The sequence below is a fragment of the Lithobates pipiens genome, unplaced genomic scaffold, assembly GCF_037356315.1.
Source record: "Lithobates pipiens isolate NorthernLeopardFrog02 unplaced genomic scaffold, aLitPip1_a1.2 Scaffold_19, whole genome shotgun sequence".
Taxonomy (NCBI): domain Eukaryota; kingdom Metazoa; phylum Chordata; class Amphibia; order Anura; family Ranidae; genus Lithobates; species Lithobates pipiens.
The window spans coordinates 107,262,881-107,287,436 of NW_027507764.1; the positions used below are offsets into that span (position 1 = coordinate 107,262,881).

The following is a 24,556-nucleotide window of genomic DNA, read 5'->3' on the forward strand; positions in this document are numbered from 1 at the left end:
ATGTTTATTGTGCTGGTGTTGAAGTGTTTTTAGCTTTTTGCATTCAGTGAACACATAAGAGGTCCAATGGGCCCTTGTAATATTTTGTTGGGCAGAGGCAATATACATGACCCAACAGTGGAGTGATAAATTGCACATAATCCCTCCCCTCATTATCTTTCATCCATTGGTGGACAAAGGCACTGTTGGGGAACAATTTATGGGCCCCTGATTCACAGACGTAGAGGAAAAGTAGACTTTGTGTGAACTTTCTTACAGTGTATAATCAGAAACAGTAGTAAAGCCGTCCATACACCAGTAGAATTTTGTATGAATGTTTGTCTTGCCATCATCAACTTAACTAGTTTGGTTAAAAAGCTTTTACAATTTCGAGACCCGCTACTTGAATGGATTCTCAGACAAATGAAATGGATTTCTTTTGTGCCTAGAACATGCACATTACAAAATGTACAATTTTTCCCAAACAAAAACCATATTCATATTTAGAATTGTATTCATTCGAGAAAACTTTTGTATCCCGCTTCTTTGAATTTTCTCGTCACTATGATTGAAAAATGAAGGAAGCCATTCTTTCAGCATTCATCTCTTGAACAACACACAACTGAAGGCATACAGCCTGGTACCTGATCATGGTATGGCCCGCATCCTGGGAACTCTTCAGTCATGGGGGTATCAAATTGTATGTATTGTGCCAGGTTGTTTTAATTGCAAATGTCCCCAGGCATTGGATTGATGTACATAACAAGGATGTTTCAGGCTTAGGTATACAGGGTATAGAGAAAATCACCACACATTAGAGGGGGGATAGATTCAGAACACTCTGCAAACGAGAAGTGTTTTGGATATTTAATTTAAATACTAGAAAGCCAATGGGGTTACATTTTGAATGAGACGTATCCCACTTTTACGACTGAAAACATTAGCTATAGTATGTGATTTTTTCACAACCCCTTCCATTCACTAGTTTATTTGTTCTAGACATTTCTATTTTTGGAATATTTTTGACCGTTTGTTCCCCATTTTTATTTCATTTGGTTTCATTTCACCTTGTATAACAAGTCCCTTTTCTCCTTCATACAGTTGGGCACTATATAGCCTCTTTATTTTATAAGGCATATGGCCTGGTACCCGATCATGGTATGGCCTACATCCTGGCAACTCTTTAGTTATGGGGGTATCAAATTGTATGTATTGTGCCAGGTTGTTAGAATTTGGGGTGGTGGGGGGTTGGATGGGTTAAAAAAAAGTAAAAAAAAAAAAAAACTGACAGTACTAAACACCATTATATTAGTTTAATGCTGTCCTGAAGTTTGGGGGAAAATGTGGAATTGATAAAAACCCCTTTCAGGTTTTTGTTTCTGTCTGTGTCCTCCTTGGGGTACCCCCCACTTTCTTTACCAGGACACAATAATAATAATAATAATAGCCTATACCATTTTCTGTTTGAAGATGGATATAATATATCCTTTAGCCCTGGTTCACGTTCCGATATAGCACAATTTCAAAGCTGCAGACCAGTGAGATTTGCACCCACAGGGGAATGTTTTTTTCTCTACAAAAAAGTGGAGTTACTCTTTAAACATTAGTTTTGCACACTGGTTAGAGCGCAGTTATACTTAATGTATCATCATTGGATTCAAGTGGCAAAGGATAAACTCAAGGAAAACAGCTAAATACACAGATGAAATAAAACCTGTCAAAAGATTAATATTTCTGTTCATCCGGTCCTGCAGTTCCACTTTCCCTTGCAGGTCTTACCATATGACTGAATAGAAGCAGCACACTGAGCTTGGCTTATCTCTCTGTCACTCTGTTTTCTCCTCCTATCAGCATGTGCAGTGTACTACAACACAACTGTGCTCCTTGTCCTTCCTGCTCTCTGATCTGATGTACATGGATTGTAAGAGACTAATGCCCCATACACACTATCAGTTTTTCTGCTGAGTTTTTCCTTCATAATATGAGGTCAAACCTTAGGAGTTTCAATTTATATGCAATCAGTAGCATTTGAAAGTATTGAGGCAGACCCTTACACTACATGCTTTGGTGAATTCATCCATAAATCTGACCACAAAAGAGGTAGGTATAGTATTGGGTTTGGCAAAGTCAGCAGATAAAGGATTGCTATCAGCTGACCTAGCAGTTGGGGGAGGGGGGTTCCTAATGAGTTTGGCCCACCAAAAAAAACCTCTGGCATTCTGCATGAATTGAAGCACACACAAAACATTTGTACACATTTTAGGGGGTGTTTAGGGGAAAGCACTACTATGGAGCTGACAAAATACATTGCTAAGTGACTAGGCTATAGGTGTATGGGCCCAGAAGAGCATGCTGGTTAGGGAAGGCAAATATGCATGAAGGACAAAAAAGGAACTTTAAAAGCTTCCAGCATGCATGAGGACATGAAGGGCACAGCATATCAATTACAGCATATTGCAATCATGGTAATTAGGGAATGATTAAAGAAATACAATACATTAGCAAACATTAATATAGTCCTTCTGCAGGACCTGTATGATGGCAGAACAGGTCTCTGGAAGATTGATTCACAGAGCCTGGGGGGAGATTGTACTACATGGTTTTGGTAAATCTGAAGGAAAAACTCAGCAGAAAAACTGATAGTGTGTATGGGGCTTTATACCTGGTCACATCCAGGTACCTACAATGCTTGCATTGGCAAAAATGCATTTTATAACCTGTTCACCAATACAGAGCTGCATTATGTTGTGACTTCTATATCTGCGCAGAGTTCATCTTTATTTCATACGTAGTATTAAAAGTTCACCTGGAATTAAATGGTGTGGGCAACACACATTCCTCCAGCTTTTGTACTAAAGAATATTTGTATGCTTTTACATGAAAAATATTTCTTTCAACTGTATAAAAATATAGCAATTTTAAGATGAACCTTTAGATTAACAAGCTTTGAATTTGACTGATTTTACCTCCATACTTATATCGCCCACACAGGGAGTGCATCATTGTTCTCAATGAGTCCCATGATTCATAGGCTTACATAGTCATGAAGCAGAACCTGCATATTTAAAGCGTAACTCAACACACATATATATATATATATATATATATATATATATATATATATATATATATATATATAAATATATATATATATATATATACATACACATACACACATATGCATGTACCTACATATACATACATATATATACATATACATACATACGCAATTATTTTGAATGCCGGCAGTGCAAGAACCTGAATTTGACATCAGGCTCTTTCAATCCCTAATGGTCCAGTGGCTTCCATGATTGTCCAGTGTGCAGATCGGGAGTTCTGACTTCACTCTGACCTCACTTGCTGCATACTTTCCCCCAGGGCTGCTGATAATGCAGTACAGACAGTTCTCCTGTACAAGGCTTGGCTCAGTCAGGTCTACAGGCAACCCAGACACACAATGCACATGCAGCCAGAAAGAAGTGAATAGCTGCTTGACTGACAGTTGACGTCACGGGCTGGTTCTTGGCCCCATTCCCTGCAAAGCTATTGCTAAGCAGGGCAGGGATCTCTGGACACACCACGCTATAATAGAGAGGAGGGCACTGCAGTATGTAGGGGTAGGAAGCAGGCTGGAGAGAATTCAAAGAAAGAGAGGTAGCTGGGCACACAGCCTTTCCCATCATCGCTCCTATCACCATACCGTTATAGGGAGAGGTCTGCCTGCAAGTTGGCACACAATGGCACAGTAGTAAAGTCTGTAATATTTTTCTCTCAGGCCAGGTGTCCTTTCAGTGGTGGCCCATCCATTAGGGGCGCAGGGGCGCTGCCCCCCCAATCAGTGCGCCCAAACCCTAATCTTCTTGCAGGGTACTGGATGCATTAATTTCAATGTGGTTCCAATTAGAGCCTGAGGCTCTAATTGGATTCAAAAAGAGCGTGCTCTGAGGGGACGAGCACTGCGCCATGAGCCCACCCACTAGTGTGACATTAGTGAATTAATATTCGCTAATGTGTGCTTGCTTTTCCTCCAGGCCAATCAGGAAGTCAGTCCTAAAACCCGATTGACTGGGAGTTTTAGGAAGTGTCGTAGGACTTGCCTCCTGCTCGGCCCGGAGGAGAAGCAAGGGCCCTGGCAGCAGCAGTCTTTCATAGGAGCCCTACCCCTGATTCAGCAGAGAATTGCCACCTCATCCTCCTCCCCACAATTCTTCTGCAGTCAGGTAAGGCCATGGATTGCACATGCAGGGGAAGGGGGGAGGGGTGGTTTTGGTGTTAATGCGAGAGAATCACAGCTTGTCGAGCGCTGGGGGGGAGTGTGTAGTGCAAGTGGCTCGATCGAGAGCCATGAGGTGGGGTGCTAGAGCGAGTGAGGGGGCCAGGTCTGCTTGCCCCCCCCCCCCCAAATGTTGACCACCTGCTGCCACTGTTTCCTTTAATTCACTATCATTGTTTTTTTTTTTAAATATATATATATATATATATATTGCAGGATTTTGGCCCTTAGGGGAGGGAATTCTACAGTAACATGAAGCTACCATTAACCCATTGGAGTTACTCAGTTCATGGAGCAAGGGGAATATGAGATAAGCACTTTCATATAGCAACCAATCCCAAGGCATCTGAGTAGATCAGAATAATACAAAATGTGTATGATTATTATGGGATGCTTTACTATGTAAATCATTTTTGCTGGTTATGCTGTTTTACTGAATAAGCATGATTGTATCGCGTCATACACCTAATTTAAAGTTGGGATGGAGACTCCTAAAAGGTGCCAAAGCTCTTGTTTAAAAACCCAGAAATTTCAAGTTTAATCACTTGGAAAAAGCCGGTTCCCTGTGTTCAGTCGCTTTGCTCTCTTCTTTGTCTGATGCACCAGCTCCTTGCAAGATGCAGATAAATCATCTGCCTGAACATGGTAATGTATTCATATGCTATGAATAGTCAACGGGTACTGTTACATTTTTTTAAGTGAGTGTATTTGCATAGGTATATTATTGTACTTCTATCAGTGATGGAACCTGTGGCATAGATCCAGCATTTGTTTCATACATCAAGGTAGTGTAAATGCCTGGGGCTGCGCTGGATTAGATTGGCTTCTACGCTGTATGTAATTTTTTCCCTTGCACAGATCATTTAAAGATATGCTAACTGGGTTCACACGTTTCGCCTGCTTCTTTTTAAATCTTTCTCAAGAGTGAAAGAGTAACTCAGCAGTAACAATTCTAGTCTGCTCTCTGTCCTAGCACAAATTAATTTATTTCCATCAGACCTGGACTGGAAATCTTGCAACTCTGGCAGAATCTGGCAGAATCAGAAGGCTGCTTTGACCTCTTTACAGGTGAGATGGTAAGTATGCCCGTGGTTTGCTGGTTAATGCAATTAAACCCTTATTGGTGAACACTGCTCACAAAAATGTAAGGAATACTTTTTAATCAGAGTATAGCCACAAATTGGCTAGGATCAGTGTTACTACAGGTAACATGATGCGATACCTGGACCCTATAGAGCAGGGGTCTCAAACTGGTGGCCCTCCAGCTGTTGCAAAGCTACAAATCCCATCATACCTCTGCCTGTGGGAGTCATGCTTGTAACTGTCAGCTTTGCAATGCATCATGGGACTTGTAGTTTTGCAACAGCTGGAGGGCCACCAGTTGGAGACCCCTGCTATAGAGCAGTGGTTCTCAACTCCTGTCCTCAGGACCCACTAACAGACAAGGTGTGCAAGATAACTGAAATACATCACTGGTGATATAATTTGCTATGTAGTGATTGCAGTATTCTAGTCTGCATCTCCCCAAGGTAATACTTAAAATCTGGCCTGTTAGTGGGTCATGAGGACAGGAATTGAGAAGCACTGCTATAGAGGATGCACAGGCAGTTCATTGCCTCCAGGATGGCACATCAATATATGCCATTGCCAGAAGGTTTGCTGTGTCTCCCAGCACAGACTCAACAACATGGAGGAGATTCCAGGAGACAGGCAGTTACTCTAGGAGAGCTGGACAGGGCAGTAGAAGGTCCTTAACCCATCAGCAGGATCGGTATCTGCTCCTTTGTGCAAGGAGGAACAAGATGACCTGGTGTGAATGTCTGTGACCAAACAATCAGAAACAGACTTCATGAGGGTGGCCTGAAGGCCCGACATCCTCTAGTGGGCCCTGTGCTCACTGCCCGGCACCGTGGAGCTCAATTGGCATTTTCCATTGAACACCAGTCTGCCACTGGCACCCTGTGTTTTTCACAGATGAGAGCAGGTTCACGATGAGCACATGTGGCAGACGGGAAAGGGTCTGGAGAAACCGTAGAGAACATTATGTTGCCTGAAACATTGTTAAGCATGACCGGTTTGGTGGTGGATCAGTGATGGTCTGGGGCATATCCATGGAGGGATGCACAGACCTCTACAGGCTAGACAATGGCACCCTGACTGCCGTTAGGTATCAGGGTGAAATCCTTGGACCCATTGTCAGACCCTATGCTGGCGCAGTGGGTCCTGGGTACAATCAGCCTGCGCACAGATGGTTTGAATCTTGGCCAGTCCCTGGTGAACTGGCTCAGATTTGAACCATCTATAGCCAGCATATGGCATGCCAAGCCCAGAGACCAGATTTTTCTTTACTACAGTTATGTAATACAACTAGGTCTTTACCCCATTCTGTGACTGGACAGTGAATGAGAAGCAGTAGGCTGATGAGCTTGTCTGTCTCTTTTCTCTCCTGTCCTATCAGCATGTTCCTTGTTGGAACCCGAGCAATGCAATACAAATCATTGGCTACTAGTCAGATCTCTGCTGTAGAGGAGATTGGAAGAGAATGATAGAAAGTCAAAAGTAGGCACAATAACCAACCAGTTCTTAACTTCTGTAAGTTCCTTTACCCCACCCCCCCCATTGGAAATCCAAGCAATATGTGATACTTTTAGGTATTGGGTAACTCATGACTCTTCCTCTTGCTTCCTATTATACTGTGCTCATTAACTAGGCAGCCAGTTGCCAGGTTTGTGTGCTGTGACTGCAGGATGAGTGGGGGCATGTCTAGTCGTTTGTAAACTTGACTTTTTCAGAAAGAACTTGATGAAAGAGTTCCATGACTCTAATGCCCCGTACACACAATCAGAATTTTGGTAGGAAAAAGCTCTGATGGTTTTCCACGGGATTTAGACGGAATTCCGATGGGATTTTGCTCAAGCTGTCTTGCATACACACGGTCACACCAAATTCCGACCATCAAGATGGCGGTGACGTACAACACGTTGATGGGACTAGAAAAAGGACAGCCAGTAGTCAATAGCTTCCGTCTTGTAGTTGAATCTGAGCATGCGTGAGTTTTTGTGTATTGGAATTGCATCCACACGATTGGATTTTCTGATAAAAACTTTTTCCATCGGAAAAATTGAGAACCTGCTCTCAATATTTTGCTGGCGGAAATTTGGCTAGCAAAATTCCGATGGAGCATACACACGGTCGCATTTTCCGCTGAAAAGCTCTCTACGGTCCTTTGTTGACCGAAATTCCAACCATGTGTATGCGGCATGAATCCTGGAACAGAAGTCACAGCGGTGAATTGCATTTACATCCTTTTTGCTGTTCTTTAAAGCCCATTTACATTTTGGGCTATAAAATGTAAAATTAAATTGCCTCACAGCTATTAACCTCTTACCACCTGCTCCACCCTTTTATGAATTGTCCTTGGCCTCCTAATTATGTGATCACTGTGGTTGTCTGTCACAGTGGTCACATGATTGGCCACCCATCCTATCTGAAATTGCACACTCCCCCAGCACAAAAAAAGGGAGTAGGGTGGAAAAGTGTATTATAGCAGTGATTGAATAGAAAGTAATTAACATGTGGTCTTTGCTTTGTATAGACTTCTCAAGGTTTATTTTTACAGTTTAGTAAAAGTATAGTACAGGCATACCCCACTTTTAATTACACAGTGGTGTTTATTTACTAAAGCTGAAAAGTGCAAAATCAGGCTCACTTCTGCATAGAAACCAATGAGCTAACCTCAGCTTGTTCAATTAAGCTTTGGTAATAAAACCTGGAAGCTCATTGGTTTCTATGCAGAAGTGAGCCGGATTTTGCACTTTTCAGCTTTAGTAAATAAACTCCATTGTGTACTTAAAAGTGGAGTATGCCTGTATTTAAATACCGTATTTATCGGCGTATAACATGCACATTAATTTTAAGAGGAAAGTTTCAGGAAAAAAAACAAAAAAAAAACTTAAATTTTAAATAAGGAACTTTGTAGAAAAAATAAGGGTCAGTGCCCATCTGCAGCCTCACCATTGTCATCAATGCAGCCTGATCCATTCCCATCTGCAGCCTCACAAGTGCCATCAATGCAGCCTCATCAGTCCACATAAATGCAGCCTCAGCATTGCCATCAGTGCAGCCTTATCAATGCCCATCTGCAGCCTCACAAGTGCCATCAATGCAGCCTCATCAGTCCACATAAATGCAGCCTCAGCATTGCCATCAGTGCAGTCACTGCTGATAATAATCACATGAAAAATCTGACATGCTAGTTGTACCCAAGTTGAGTAATCGCTCAACTTGGGTACAATCAGCTTGCTCATACATGGTTTTAATCTTGGCTGGTCCCTGCTGAACAGATACAATTTGAACTGTCTTTTTCCGGCTTTAGTTCCACTTTTAAAAAAGGCATGTTGATTTTTTTTCTTACTTTAGCAATCAGTTAGAGGTGGTGGAAAGGGGGGGGGGGGGGGCTCATTTTTATCCCAGAGAGGGGCTTTAACCAAATTTAGAAACACAAGTTTGGTGGCCCGATAAGTCTTTAGTAAGCCATGTCCTATAACTACCTCCGCTACAAGCTTAGTCGTATTATTTTTGCCCGGCAACATCCATTTTGATTGTGTTTATCATTCTTCCTTTAGTATTTTTCATCTAGTCTTTCAGTGCTAATTTTGGATGGCTTTTAAATTCCTGTTGCTAATTATATCAGGTCCATTAGCATAGGCAGCCAGAGAATCAGCCTATTATTTATGCACAATAGGGGTATAGCTCATTATGCCTTTCCAAGGTGGGAAGAAAAAAGAAGGAACCTAAGAATCTAAATGGAAAACGATTTGCCTCATTTGTGGCAGAAGATCACTAATGCACTCTTACGTTTTAGCCTATAAAAAATAAATACAAATAAGATAAAATACAAAGTTTCTGATTATTTTGTTCAGGGTCGTAACTCTCCAATGAGCTATTTTTTTTTGTATATGTGAAAATCTGGGAAATCTATAGCAGCTTCTGTATCATTACATCTGGAAAGAAATTGGTTCATTTTTGGAAACTAAGCAATTTTGTGCTGGGTTATCCTGATATTCTTCCTGAATCGTGTGTTATTATTGGACATGTGCTGTATCTGGGGAAAGGATAGAAAAAAATTGTAATGTGTATTATTGATGAAAAGATTGCTTTCTTGACAAGTATTTAAAGCCTCAAAGATCTCTGTCTGAATGGTTTTCTTTCCTGCTATTAAAGAGTGTGATTTGCTCTTGTGCACCTCTCACTTCTTCTCAATGTCAATATTCTGCAGCGCATTGTGAATGAAGCTCCAAAGTTTATGTGTTCCATGAAAAATAATGGGAAATGGATGGGCCAGTTTGGTTGCCATATAGAGTTTTTAAAGTGTCTATATCTTTGTAAATTGCATGTCATTTTATTGACAGGATCCATATTGTTGCTGATACCAGAGGGTCTCTGCTGCATGCCCGTTATAAAAGGACACTATGTGGTAATCCAAAGAAAAAAAAAAGGAAAGCAGATCATAAATCTCCTCTAAAATTATTCATATTGTAATTCATTGTAACAATCCGTTAGGGTCAGAGGAGCTCGTTTTAAAATAAATCAAAAAATTGCAGTTGCATTCAGTGGGCTTAGCATTCACCAAGTACATAACACATTAAAAAAACATTTTCCAGTCCTGAATCTAAACACCCGTTATCCCAAATGTACAGATTGGTTCTTAGCGCCAAATATACCTCAATCCCCTATTTCATTTGAGAATGGGAGAGAGAGATGGGTCATACTTTTACTCCTCCACAAATTCAAAAACTGATCAAATTTACTCATTCCACCTCCATAAGTTCCTGTACACAGAAGCCTTACAAAGTTCTTGCTAGAAGGTACTGGTCACCTGCCTGTTTAGCACAGATGTATCCGATGTAGATGCCCGTTGCTGGAGGGGCTGCAATCAACAGGGCACATTCCTCCATTTATGGTGGTCCTGCCCCAAGATCAAACCGTGCTGGGAGTCGGTTGCCCCATGGAATAAACAGATAACTTTTAGACACATAGAATTCTCCCCTTTGCTTTTTATTTTCCATAGGGTGCTCTCCTCCATCCAACTGTAGAAAAAAAAAACATCATTCCACATGTATTGAATGCAGCAAAATCATTAATACCTAGGTTTTGGAAACAGTCTACATGTCCTACTTTGTTGGACTGGGAAAGAGAGATTGATATAATTACGGAGGCTGATTGGTGGGTTCATACAGTCACAGACCAACATGACAAGTTTAAAGACAATGGGCAGGCCGGATGTACTATTCTTCAGATATCTCTATAGACTAAATGCCATTACCGTTTTCCTCCACCCCACTATAGCTTGTACTGCCGTATACTATATAGATACACCCGTTATTTGTTAGTTGATTCTGATTTTCTCCTTCTGGTTTCCCCACTTCTCTTTCCTGGGGTTGCTCTTTTCCCTATTCCCTTGTTCTTCTATATCATCATCCATGATATGTAGGTCAATGTAAGAGCTGTTTGTACGGTGTTTATATTTCACATATCTCCGGTGGGTCTAGGTGCACATGGTGGGAGTCCTTTGCCGGTACTGTGCCTTGGTTGGTCTGCGCCTGCCTTGTCGCACCCATGTTGACGATGGTGCGGGGTAGGGCGGGACACTGAGGCGCCCCTCCATTGGGCGCTTTTTGTCCACATCACCCGCTTGGGATCTTTGCATTAAATTTATTGTATTTGTAACAGATGACCTTAATACTAATTGAACTTGTTTATACATTCATGGAATGATCCTGCTTCAAATCTAACCTCAATACTTGAGGTTAAAAAAAACTTTTTTGTACTTTCTGTAAACTTTAATAAAAATGTTATTATAAAAAAAAAAAAAAACATTTTCCAGTATTCAGTATACAATACACACTAATACATTATAACATTGGATCGCCGAAGAGTTTTTTTTTAATCTTTCAGTTTACTACTTTTAAAGTGGAACTAAACCCACCTATAATTTTTAGCCAAGGAAGCTGCCATCTTGGCCCCTGTTTGATTTTCAGCTGCCATGATGCTGCACATGTGATCAGTTATGACAGCAGCAATTTGATGGTTTTAAAGTGTGGTTGAAAGCATGACCAATGTGACAGTTACATTCCCAAAATGTGACGAGAACATAACTATTTTAAACCGTTAAATCCATGGGTTTATTACGGCTTAAAGCTGGCTATACAAGTGAATTTTGTCTGGTTCCTGACGAACCAGGTGACAATTGCCTAGTGGCAACCCTGTCTGCCCCTCCTTTGCCAGACATTCTTTAAATTAAAAATAAATAGAGCCAGGCAGACATTTGTTGGTCAAATGGTGGTTGCATCCAATCAGAAGCAGCCCCTATTTGGGTATCCTGATAACTGGTTGTGGCTGTCAGAATACAATAGCCCTTTAAGGGAATTAGTCCATCTGTGCTACAGTATGTAATGTGGATGGAGGAATCTGTTAGGATTTTTTGGTTAACCATGCATGGCCAGCCTTAGTCTTCTAGTGTTTTTATTAGAGTGGAATCACAACCTAGAGGTTCTTTAAAATTGCCATTCGGGTTCCACATATACCTGCAAAGTTAAGAACCTTGTTGATAGGTTTTTGTTTGTGTCAGAAAGGCTTTTAATCCTCATACAGGCCATGGGGAATACAAAACCTGCTTGGAGGAGGACATTTCTAGGTTAGATATACCTGTCAATGAATTTGGAATGATATGAGAAGCTTCCTAAACAGCTGTCAAACTGATGCCAAAGACACAAACCCAAAACCTGTCGGAACAGGCCCTAATGTATAAGACTTCTGTTTTTATGGTAGATTGGCCCAATCTTTACAGATTGTTAGTTTTGAGTGTTGAAGATTTATTTGTTGTATTTGAGAGCGTGCAATTTGGGCCATCGACTACCTGCTATAATGTTACATATTCTGTGCAGGAACTTTCTCACTTACACACCTAAGCAAGTCTGAAGCAAGCAGATTGTAATGCAAAAATATAAAACATACTACTATGCTGTATGAATGTAGCTGTATTTTATTTAATGCAGCAGTATGACCAATGTAAGTCCATACAATCATCTTATATCAGGTCTTTAGCTATGTTTTCACCTCTAATTTAAATGTATGGGACATTTTGGCTCCTATTAGCCCACCCCACCATAACATGCCTGGCTGTTCCATTGTGTTGGAACTCAGTAGATGTCATGGTTTCCATACACTGCACCAATGTGCTAGCCAACTAGCTGAAGAATCTGTATGCAGTTTGATGTACATGGCTATATGCTGTATGTGTACTATACGCAAGTGGTTCTGGATATGCAGATTGACCGCAAGGGCAATAATAACTTGCCACAAATTTGTGTCAGTGTTGAATTGTAAGTCTCATTAACTTGCTGCACATTTTCATTGCAAAAGTTGTACACTTGCAGAGGACTTGAAGCACAAGTTCTAGTTGACACTTTTCCAATTTGTAGCAAATTTGTGTGCCAAATCTCTAGCAAGAGCAAAGTTGTAGTGGTGAGTCTACAGCAAGAGCTCTGCAAGTCACAGTGACCTCTGTGGAGGGATGACTATTGCACAGCATAACTGAACCAGAACTTCTGGTTCAGAAGTTCTGCATCAGCAGACTTGCAGAATGTTTGCAAAAAAAGTTAATCTGGAGTCATGCAATGTGGACTTGCTGCAATTGTGCAGCATACGTGTGAAGCCTGGCAAGTCTAGCAAGTCTTTTTCAAACTTGCAGCTCAATTGTTTGCTATCTGGGAAGGAATTATTTGAATGACTATTCCCACTATTCTGGGTTCCAGACTGCCTGCTAGAGCAATCCATCGGCGTTCTCATTGATAGTGTTCATAGTTTGACCATGTATGTTGATGGATTAATGTACTAGGTGGATACCATATTCACCCACTCTGGGCTGATATAGAACCGAACAGTAGCAGTGTAGGGTGATAGATTCTGTACTCTTCTGGTAGTTAGGTCTAGATGTACTGTCACAGAATGGCCAGATATCATTGGTTAGCCAGGTGACTAGGTAGTACAGGAGCTAGACATGACAGGTGGTTTGGGGGCATCAAAAAAGTATAAATCTGACCTTGACTATGATATGTATATAAGGAAAATATAGAAACTTTCTATAAACTCCATGGTTGCTGCCTTAATTTATAGCCTTCGACCCTACACGTTTCCGGACACCAGGACAATCATAGTTTAGCATTAGAATGCTGGAACATTTCGTTTGACGGCAGTGAAATAGTTACATATCACATATCTTCAATCTGTGTGACAGAAACATCAGCACTGAAGTCCCTACTACCATTTGTGTATCTCAATCCTCCCCCAACCCTTAATCACTCGGCGCAGCAGAAAATGTCAGCACTGTACGCAGCAAATGATAATAATAATTACGTACTGACTAGTGCACAATGTGAAATCTGTGTTTGTAGGTCATTTGTTTCCATGGTTTCCATATGTAATCCAATATGGTGCAATGTAAATAAAGTAATCTATTCATATAGTTTGGTTTCATGTGTGTTTTCTACATTAATGAGCCACTATTGCGTGTTTGTATTTGTATGTGTTCTCCCGTATTTGTGATAAACCTTTATTTAGTCATTTGAGGAATCATGTCTTTTACCCTTCACTTTCTATTACCCTTTGTAGTCCCGCACATGTTCAGTATTAATAAATCAGTCTCCCCCACCTAGCGCTAGGCTCAGAATTTACGCTGCACATCAAAAACAGCGCTGACACTTCCTGACATCTTTTATTATGATCAGCGAAGAAACAGACAAACTGTCCAGATTTTATCAGTCCACTTTCTACCCTTCCTCCTGCTTTCTATCTGAAAGGCGCATTGCGTTAGGAACTGGTTGTATCTTTAGGCACGCTTCCACATTTTCACCCTACAAAGCACAAAATTCAAAGGCCCAAACATGCACTTGTATGTTTTCTTGGGAATTATAAATTGCTGTTTAATTTCAGTGGGATTTTATCATTTTTGTGTCTTGTACAATGTGCATGTTGAATAGCTCTGATTTTTATGTTATATGGGCTATTCAGCTTGTACATGGGGTCTTTTTATACATGGGACACTTGGGGGCAAAAAACATAAATGCAAAATATTCACTAGAGGGAGAACCGATGGGAGACTCAAGGATGGAAAAGGCTCTAGGGGTGCTAATAGATGACAGTTTTATAGCAGAATATTAGTATGCATAAAAAAGGGACATACTCCAGGGACAAAACTATAATTCTGCCACTTTCGAAAAATCTGGTTAGGCCTCATCTGGAGTTTTCTGTTCAATTCTGGTCACCAGTTCACCAAAGGGATGTGCTGGAACTGGAGAGAGTCAAAAGAAGGGCAACAAAACTAATAAGAGGACTGGAGGACCTCGATTACGAGAAGCGGATGCAAACACTAAATTGATTCTCACTGGAGATAAGACGCTTGAGAGGGGACATGATAGCAATCTACAAACATCTAAATGGGGATCCCAGCATAGAAGTTAAAGGAGTTGTAAACCTTTCTGTTTTTTCACCTTAATGCATTCTATCCACAAGGTGAAAAAACACCTGTCCGTGACCGGCCCCCCAGCCCCCCCGTTTTACTTACCTGAACCCTCAAACTTGACCCGGCGGGGATGCACTGTCTCTCTGCCCGAGGTTCTTGGCTGTTGATTAGACTGATTGATAGTAGCACAGCCATTGGCTCCCGCTGCCGTCAATCAAATTCAATGATGCAAGCGCCGGGGGGCGGGGCCGAGTCCTGCAATCGGCCTCTATGGATGCCGAATGCTGGGCAGCATGCCCACAAGGTAACCTTCTCGGGAAACGCTTCTCTGAGGGGGTTATCAGATGTGGAGAGGAGCTGCGAGAGCCTCCGTGGGACCCCAGAAGAGCAGGTTCAGGGCCACTCTGTGCAAAACGAGCTGCACAGTGGAGGTAAGTATGATATGTTTGTTATTAAAAAAATTGTAAAAAATGTACCTTTACAATCACTTTAAACTATTTGGTCTTAGGGAGTGTAAAAGGACACCGGGGCACACAATGAGACTAGAGGTGGCGCGGTTAAACTTTAAACTGCATAGGGGGTTCTTCATTGTTAGGGCTATAAAGATGTGGAACTTTCTCCTACAATTGGTGGTGACTGTGGGCAGAATGGATTTTTTTAAAAGACTTTAATGCCGTGTACAGACGATCGCACATTTTGACAACAAAATCCATTACTTGTCTTGCATACATACAATGTCACACAATGTTGTCGGAAATTCCGAACGCCAAGAACGCGGTGACGTACGACGAGCCGAGAAAATTATGACTTTAATTGAGACTTGAAAATTGAGACTTTAATTGAGACTTGAAAAATTAAGACTTTAATTGAGACTTGAAAATTAAGACTTTAATGCCGCGTACACACGATCGCACATTTCGACAACAAAATCCATTGGATTTTTTCCGATGGATGTTGGCTCAAACTTGTCTTGCATACACACGGTCACACAATGTTGTCGAAAATTCCGAACGTCAAGAACGTGGTGGCGTACGATGAGCCGAGAATATTGATGTTCAAAAGCCAGTGCGGCTCTTCTGCCTGATTCTGAGCATGCGTGGAACTTTGTGCGTCGGAATTGTATACACACAATCAGAATTTCTGACAACAGATTTTGTTGTCGGAAAATTTGAGATCCAGATCTCAAATTTTGTGAGTCAGAAGTTCCGACAAAAAGCTCCCTTCGAACAATTTTCCGTTGAAAAATCCGACCATGTGTATGCGGCATCAGACGTACATCTAAAAGGACACAACATACAGGGATATGGGGAATCATTATAGACACTGATAGACATACACCTTCACAGGTTGAACTGGATGGACTATTGTCTTTTTTCAGCCTTACCGACTATGTAACTCTGTAACATCGTACTTTTCTAAGCACCCCTGAGTGATGTGCACCTTTTGTTTTAGTGCCAGTCCTTGGGGTTGATTTACTAAAACTGGAGATTGCAAAACCTGGTGCAGCCCTGCATTGAAACCAATTAGCTGATCATGCACAGCTGCAGAACAATTTGCACTCTTTGCAGTTTTAGTAAATCAAACCCTCTTGTGTCATGTGATCACTTTATAGAAGCTACTTCTAGAATCTGCAGTGAAGACAGCATGGGGTTTCCCTTATTTACAGGACCACGTTTCAACCAAGAACAGCATCACACAGGAGTAGATGATTTTGTGTTTCCTGATTAAAAAGGGCCCTTTCAGAGCTGAACCTCATTTAGATGATTTCTGCAGTTGCTCAGCTTGCATAAATCAATGATAGGCTAAGAAAGTTCTATAGCTGTCCACATGTAATCACGCATGAAATGATTACCTTCATTTAGGAATAGATGAGTGGCCCTGGACATAAACAGTTTGTGTACAGAGCTGCTTATCTGTCATTAGCCGCATGTAATTGCTCATGGAGCCTTGAATAGTGTTAGCCTATCATTGATTTATATAGGTATCCTGTCCACAACTAATCAGAAACACCTGACCTTACTCACCGAAGAAAAAAGCTGATCTTGGTAGTGTACAGCCATGAACATGAGCCCTTAGGCACAGTAGGTTTACATGTATATTTTAGTGCACCACCGCACACAGATGTGAACCATAAGTGTGTTGCAGTGTGCCGTGGTGAAAATAAATGCTGCAGGTCTATTAAAACCTACACTGTGGTGTGTAGGCAGTCCTTCAAAAAGAGTTGGCCTATTTATCTCAGTGCACATCAGTGCGTGAAATGCCACACATTAAAGCCTAATATACAACACTAGTTTTTTTTTGTTCAACCTAGTGCATTTGACAACCAGACAGCTCATTGAAGCTGCTGTACTAACAATCTGCTGTACTAACATCTTGATGTTAGTACATTGATCTCCCCTTCTGTTGTGTTCTGACAGGAGGATGGCTCCCCTGCCAGAACACTCCGGTCAGCGCTCTCAGCCATTGGCTTAGAGCGCTGTTCAAGTTCCGGTTGGCAAACCTCTTTTGGTCATGAGCCTTCGACAGAAGCTGGCCAAATAGTCAACTTGTGTTGGACCGGCTATCCTATACACTGGCCGAATGTTGGCCGGTTTCGATTGAATTGGCGGATGCCGGCCAACATTTGGCTCGTGTGTACTAGGCTTAATAGTCCTAAGGGGACTCCACGCAACTTTCCCTACTTCCCCTTCTGCCTAGAGAGCTAAATTTCCAGGGGTCGACAGGAGAGGGGGGAAAAAAGGAAATTATTATTACAGTGCTTATATTTGGAGTCTTAGCTCTACCCTCTCTAACCCTGCTGCCCTGCTGCCCTGGGTACTGGTCCATGAGAGCCATTATGAAAAATACAGCCCATTGTCTACATGTTCTCTTTTGAGGCACTGGAGTTGATTTACTAAAGGCAAATAGGCTGTTCGCTTTGCAAGGGAATTTGACCCAGAACTTAGTGAATGAGATGAAGCTCCTCTTAGCCCCTGTACACACGGTCGGAGATTTCCACAACCAAATCCTTCGGATTTTGCCCGTCGGATCTTGTCCGAAACTGTTGCATACACACGGTCGGACAAAGTTGGTGAAAAATATGATCTTTCATAACGTGATGACGTAATTTCGTTACGATGGGACTACATTCAGGCTAGTAGCCAATAGCTCTGATGTAGGAATTTGATCTGAGCATGCGTGCCACTTGGTCCGATCAAAATTCTCTACACATGATCGGAATATGTCCGACCGGCCCAGTTGGTCGGGAAATATTTCCAGCATGTTGGAAAATTGGGTCTGACGGATATTCCGACGGAATCAGTCCGATGCATACCACACACAGTCAGATTATCCGACGACAAGGATCCGATAGGACACATTCCGACGGATTCTCCGACCGTGTGTACAAGGGCTTACATGAATCATCCAATCAAATGCAAGCAAAAACGCTATTTGTTACTAAGCTGTGGGGCAAATGTTCTTGAAAGGTAAACAACCTATTTGCCTTTAGTATATTAACCCCATTGTGTATGACTGGCAGTTACAACTAGGTTAGTATGATTTCAGCAGATTAAAAAAAGGCTTTTACAGAGACATTGAATATTACATTTTTTTTTCTGCATCTAAATGCCCTCTATATTAGCCTATGGACTTGATTTACTAAAACTGGAGAGTGCAAAATCTGGTGCAGCTGTGCATGGTAACCACTCAGCATTTAACTTCTGCTTGTTCAATTAAACTTTGACAAAATAAAAAGCTGGAAGCTGATTGGTTTCTATGCACAGCTGCACCAGATTTTGCGCTCTTAGGGAACTTACCTGTCTTGACATCCAGTGGTGTCTTCACCTAAACCGATTTTTGAATTGGCTCTCAGGTGCTGGCGCTGCTGTCTTGGCTAAGGGAAACTGGCAGTGAAGCCTTGAGGCTTCACAGCCATTTTCCTACTGCACATGCACAAATTATGCTGTGCTCTGTGAATGGTCCGGCTCTGGGGGGAGGGGGGGGGGGGTTGAACTTCTAGCTCACTTCGCCACAGCAAACTAAGTAGAGTTGCCACCTCTTCCCTTTGAACCCAAACACATATTAAATACACAGGTTCTAAGGCTAATTTAATGCAGATAAGGCGCCAAGTGATTTTAATTGCCAACTTAACCACTTAAGCCCGGACCATTTGGCTGCCCAAAGATCAGAGCACTTTTTGCGATTCAGCACTGCGTCGCTTTAACTGACAATTGCGTGGTCCTGCGACGTGGCTCCCAAACAGAATTGACATCCTTTTTTTCCCACAAATAGAGCTTTCTCTTGGTGGTATTTGATCACCTCTGTGGTTTTTATTTTTTGCGCTACAAACAAAAAAATAGCGAAAATTTTGAAAAAAAACTCATTATTTTTTTACTTTTTGCTTTAATAAATATCCACAAAAATAAATAAAAAACATTTTTTCCTCAGTTTAGGCCGATACTTATTCTTCTACATATTTTTGGTAAAAAATCGCAATAAACGTTCATTGATTGGTTTCCGCAAAAGTTATAGCGTCTACAAAATAGGGGATAGTTTTATGGCATTTTCATTAATAATTTATTTTTTTACTAGTAATGGCAGTGATCAGCGATTTTTATCATGACTGCGACATTATTGCGGACAGATCAGACACTTTTGGCGCAATTTTGGGACCATTCATATTTATACAGCGATCAGTGCAATTAAAAATGCATTGATTACTGTGTAAATGTGACTGGCAGCGAAGGGGTTAAGCACTAGGTAGCGCTGTAGGGGATAAGTGTGTCCTAGGGAGTGATTCTAACTGTGGGGGGGAGGGGCTGTGTGCGATACGTCACTGATCACCGCTCCCGATTACAGGGAGCTATGATCAGTGTCAGTGTACAGAAAACAAAAAAGAGTTCTAAAGCGCTAAAACTGGCAGTCATTGGAAACTTTTGTCATGTGATAACAATTATGCAAGGTATAGCTGGACACCAGTGCAGCTGCAAACTTCTGGAAGAATAGTATACAGCAAAAATAAACAAAAATGCAGTGCTCAATGTGACCAGTAGTAAAGAGTTATTGCTGATGGTATACAGCAGGGATATGCAATTAGCTGACCTCCAGCTGTTGCAGAACTACAAATCCCAATGAGGCATAGCAAGACTCTGACAGCCACAAGCATGACACCCAAAGGCAGATGCATGATGGGACTTGTAGTTTTGCAACAGCTGGAGGTCCGCTAATTGCAGATCCCTGGTATACAGGCATACCCCGCTTTTAAAGAGGAAGTAAACCCTGATGGGTTTACTTCCTCTTTGGTTCCCTGCAAAGGCAAAGCATAATGGACTACTATGCATCGCAGTCCATTATGTGTCACTTACCTGACACAGGAGCCAGCGAAGTCACCGCTGTCCCCTGTAGTTCGGAGCATCCATCTTCTCGGTGGGTCTCGCTGCTCCGCCGCTGTCATTCGACAAAGCTGCGATGACGTCACTCCTGCGCATGTGCACGGGAGCCGCCACTCGCGGCATATCGCCGATGACAGTGGCGCGCTCAGTGACCCTGCACGCCGCTGTCTACGGCACATGCCTATCTTTCGGCAAATATCTCCTAAACCGTGTAGGTTTAGGAGATATTTCTTGGACCTACAGGTAAGCCTTAATCTAGGCTTACCTGTAGGTCAAAGTGGTTTGTAAGGGTTTACAACCACTTTAAGTACTCAATGGGGTTTATTTACTAAAGCTGGAAAGTGCAAAATCAAGCTCACTTCTGCATAGAAACCAATGAGCTTCCAGATTTTATTACCAAAACTTAATTGAACAAGCTGGGGGTAGAAGCTCATTGGTTTCTATGCAGAAGTGAGCCTGATTTTGCACTTTCCAGCTTTAGTAAATAAACCCCATTGTGTACTTAAAAGTGGGGTATGCCTGTAATCCATAAAATTTATTTAAAAACAACTGTCAATGAAAAGATTAGATGATAAAATTATTAAACGTCATAAGCACAACTCATTATCATGGTTGAAGTGATCCGAAAAATAGTATATACGATACCACCATGACTTCCAGATGACAAGGGGTTAATGTCAGCAAGAGCTCTGCATTTTTATTTTTGATCAGTGACACTGTCATTAGGCAGAACGGGAAATGCTTGTTTACATTAGCATTTCCCCATTCTTCCTCTCTGTGAGACGATCGCAGACATCGAGTCCGCGGGACCCGCTATCACACTCACAGAGGACGCAGCACGTGCCCGCAAACCGCTTCTTAAAGAGCAATGTACGGGTACGTTAATCTGCCTCTATGTGCCCTTCTGCCGAAGTATATCGGCATGTGCTGGTCGGAAAGCGGTTAATCAGCCACAGAACCTGCGTAATTAATATGTGTTCAGTTTTAAAGGGATGAGGCGGCAAACCCTAGAATTAAGCCAGAATTGGGAGCGGGTACCTGTCAAAACCAAGTACCTGCTTCCCACCAAACGTTGTCAAATATGGCAGCAGAGAGGGGAGGCAGGGAAGGAGAGGGAGAGGGGGCTGACAGATGGAGTAATGCTTTATGAGACTTATAGTTCCACAACTGCTGGAATGCCGAGGCTACCTACCCCTACCATGAAACCTCAGCAACTTTCAGCATGGTACATCAGACACAGTCTGTCTATTATCAAGACAAAGTTGTAAATCTTATTTCCAGCAACGCTGTTATATCCAGTAAACAGAGGGGTAAAAAGGAGAAAGGGAAAATAGAGACAGGGATATGGAGAGGTTAGGAAGTAGGGGAGTAGGTTGGGGGTAGCAACATTGACATATCATCCATACAGCAACCATCTCCTATAACAAGCAACATCTATATAAAAGGGAGGAGGTTAGAACACAGCAAAATGAACACTTGTTAAGATAGGAAAAGAAGCGTCATCCTGTTCATATGAGAAAATGCAAAGGTCCAGAAAATATATTACAGATAGAAAAGCTTGGATTTTAAATACCCCAAGATGTTTAATGATCCTGGTCATGTGACCATGTGTTTAAAGTGTGTGTAGAATTTTCTGGGTTGTAGACTATACGGCGTGCTGCAAGACGCTCCAGGGCTAAATTGACCTTTACTTCTATATAAAAGGTAAAATACATCTATGTTCACATGTATGACAGGTTTATTTTAGTTACAATTTACAGCGGGACACTATACTGCTCAGGGTGGTTTTTGTTATCAGATGCCAAGTATTTTAAAGGTTGAATTTATTTTTCGAAATGTCTGCCAGCTAAAAACAGGTGATAGAGGCAAATGCATTACTCTACGCAAGACTTTAAAGACTTTAAATTGCAATGCAGAACATCGGCTTTCTGCTTGATTGTTTGAAGTAGAACTAAATGCTCACAAAAGAATACTTAGTTTTGTAGCGTGCTGTAAGTAAAACATTATTATTATTTGAAAGATGCAGCGTATTCAATAGAAGCAATCCAATCCTAGTGTGCAGTCTGCAGCACAGTTGCCAAGGCTCAGTGTGTCATAGCCAAGGCTCATGCCGAAACGTGTCAGTGGTTTGCTTTTTAATGCTCAAATGTAGCCAATAAATGTTTACATCAAGGAGTTGTCGGCTCTTCTCTCTTATGTATTATTATTATTTTGTTACAAAACACAGGGGTTGATTCACTAAAACTGAAGAGTGCAAAATGCATCTCAGCTTTGCATAGAGACCAATCAGCTTCCAGTTTTTTTGTTTTTGTCAAAGCTTAATTGAAAAAAGCTGATTTTAGAAGCTGATTGGCTACCCTGCACAGCTGTACCAGATTCTGAGTGCTCCAGGTTTCTTAACCACTTGCCGACCGGGCCTTTGCCGAAAGACGGCTACAGCGCAGTCGTGTTTTTCTGGGAGGGTGTCCATGGACATACTCCCAGAAATGTGCTCTCTAGTGCACCCCCGTCCGGAAGACCCGGCGCATCACAGATCGCTGTAAATAGCCGCTGGTAGTGACCGTTTACCATGTGAGCGCTCCGTCAAATAACAGAGAGATCACTTGTAAACAAACTGGCGCAAACTGGCGCAAACAAAACAAAAAAAATACCCAGAGGTGATTAAATACCGCCAAAAGAACGCTCTATTTGTGTGAAAAAAAGGACAAACATTTCATATAGTTACAGTGTTGCATGACTGAGTAATTGTCATTCAAAATTTGAGAGCACCAAAAGCTGAAAATTGGTCTGGTTAGGAAGGGGGTTTAAGTGCCCATTGGTCAAGTGGTTAAAGCGGAGTTCTGCCGATATTTTTTATTTTTTTTTAAAAGCCTAACTTTGGATCATGCCATACATTAATGCTACTGACAATTTTAGTAGCATTCGCTCCTCTAATAAACATATTAGATTAAAAAATACCTTTTATTTTGCTGTGTTGTAGTTCCCATTTTGCTTTTGGGCATGTGAAGCTCACAAGCATTTTCTGCCGGGATACGGTGTAGCTGAGTGACCAGCATGCACCGACCGCACGAAAGGATTGTGGCACTGGAAACGTATGATGTTGCCATCACAACAGGCGGCTTCGTCGGAAGTGCCCGCCCCGCTGTGATGGCAACCCAGGTAACGTTGACGAGCGGTGGCCATTTACGCTGACTCCTGGGAATTATGACACATAGCTCCCAGGAGACAGTGCATTGCCGGATATGATGGACAAATCCACAGTTGGCAGAGGCCAGAAACGACATTGAAAACAGTGCTATCCAGGTAAGCTGTCATAAAAAAACAAAAAAGTTTCCATTGCTCAATCTATATGCTGCAAGAATGATTTTGAGAATAAGTTATAAAAGTGTGTGGAACTCCACTTTAAATCAACCCCACTGTTTTCTCTCTACATTGTGTGTAGTTTCTCACCCTGTGCTGTGCACGTCCTGTAGACTCTTTGTGGTCGATTTAACCCCCCTGGCGGTGTTCCCGAGTCTGGCTCGGGGTGGAAGTTTTATACCAAAATCGGTAACCCCGAGCCAGACTCGGGATCGCATCGCTGTATGCAGGAGGAGGTTTACTTACCTTCTCCCCTGGATCCAGCGATGTCCCCGCGCCCCCGTCAGTGCCCATCAGTGAAGGAGAAAACTTACTTATTTACAAAGTTTTTCAGAATTTTCGGCCTTTTTTTATTTATTTAGCAGAAAATAAAAATCCCAGAGGTGATCAAATACCACCAAAAGAAAGCTCTATTTGTGGGAACAAAATGATAAAAAATGTAGCTTGGTTACGGTGTAGCATGACCGCGCAATTGTCATTCAAAGTTCAACAGAGCTGAGAGCTCAAAATTCGTCTGGGCAGGAAGGTGTATAAGTGCCCGGTATTGAAGTGGTTAATAAATCAAACCCTTTGCAGGGTGCACATGTATGTGCTCTAATAGCAGCAGAACATCACCATTTTGCTGCACTACAGTTGAACATTGCAGAGCGCTGTGAGCTGACATGGTTGCTCGTCGTCCAACTCAGGGGTGCACAGGAAAGGGAGACAACTCTGCAGATGTACAAAGCGTTATTACCCGAAAACGGGAAGTGTATGTGGAAACATGAGAACAACCCACTTGGTCTAAGTGTTTGGGTTTAGATGCAAGTATGGCAAGCACAACTGAAGGCTACCATGCTGATCCAGTGACTTTAGGGGTGTCCGTAACTAGAACAAATCAAGACTTTTCTCATCTGCATGCTTTTTCCAGATCAGTGACTCAGAAACAGCAAGGCAACTATCATTTTCAGAAGATGGGCAGCACTGCCGGGCCCCATAATGATTTGCCTTAAAGTTTTACTAAACCCACAACAGTAAAATCAGTCTGTATATGCAGTAAAGCATGCTTGT

At 41.9% G+C, this 24,556-nt stretch overlaps 1 protein-coding gene across 1 annotated transcript in view; it reads left to right on the forward strand.

The window, feature by feature from the left end:
- The window catches only part of PTPRN2 (protein tyrosine phosphatase receptor type N2), a 1,275,947-nt gene that overhangs the window by 1,005,176 nt on the left and 246,215 nt on the right, over positions 1 to 24,556 (forward strand). The window lies entirely within an intron of this gene.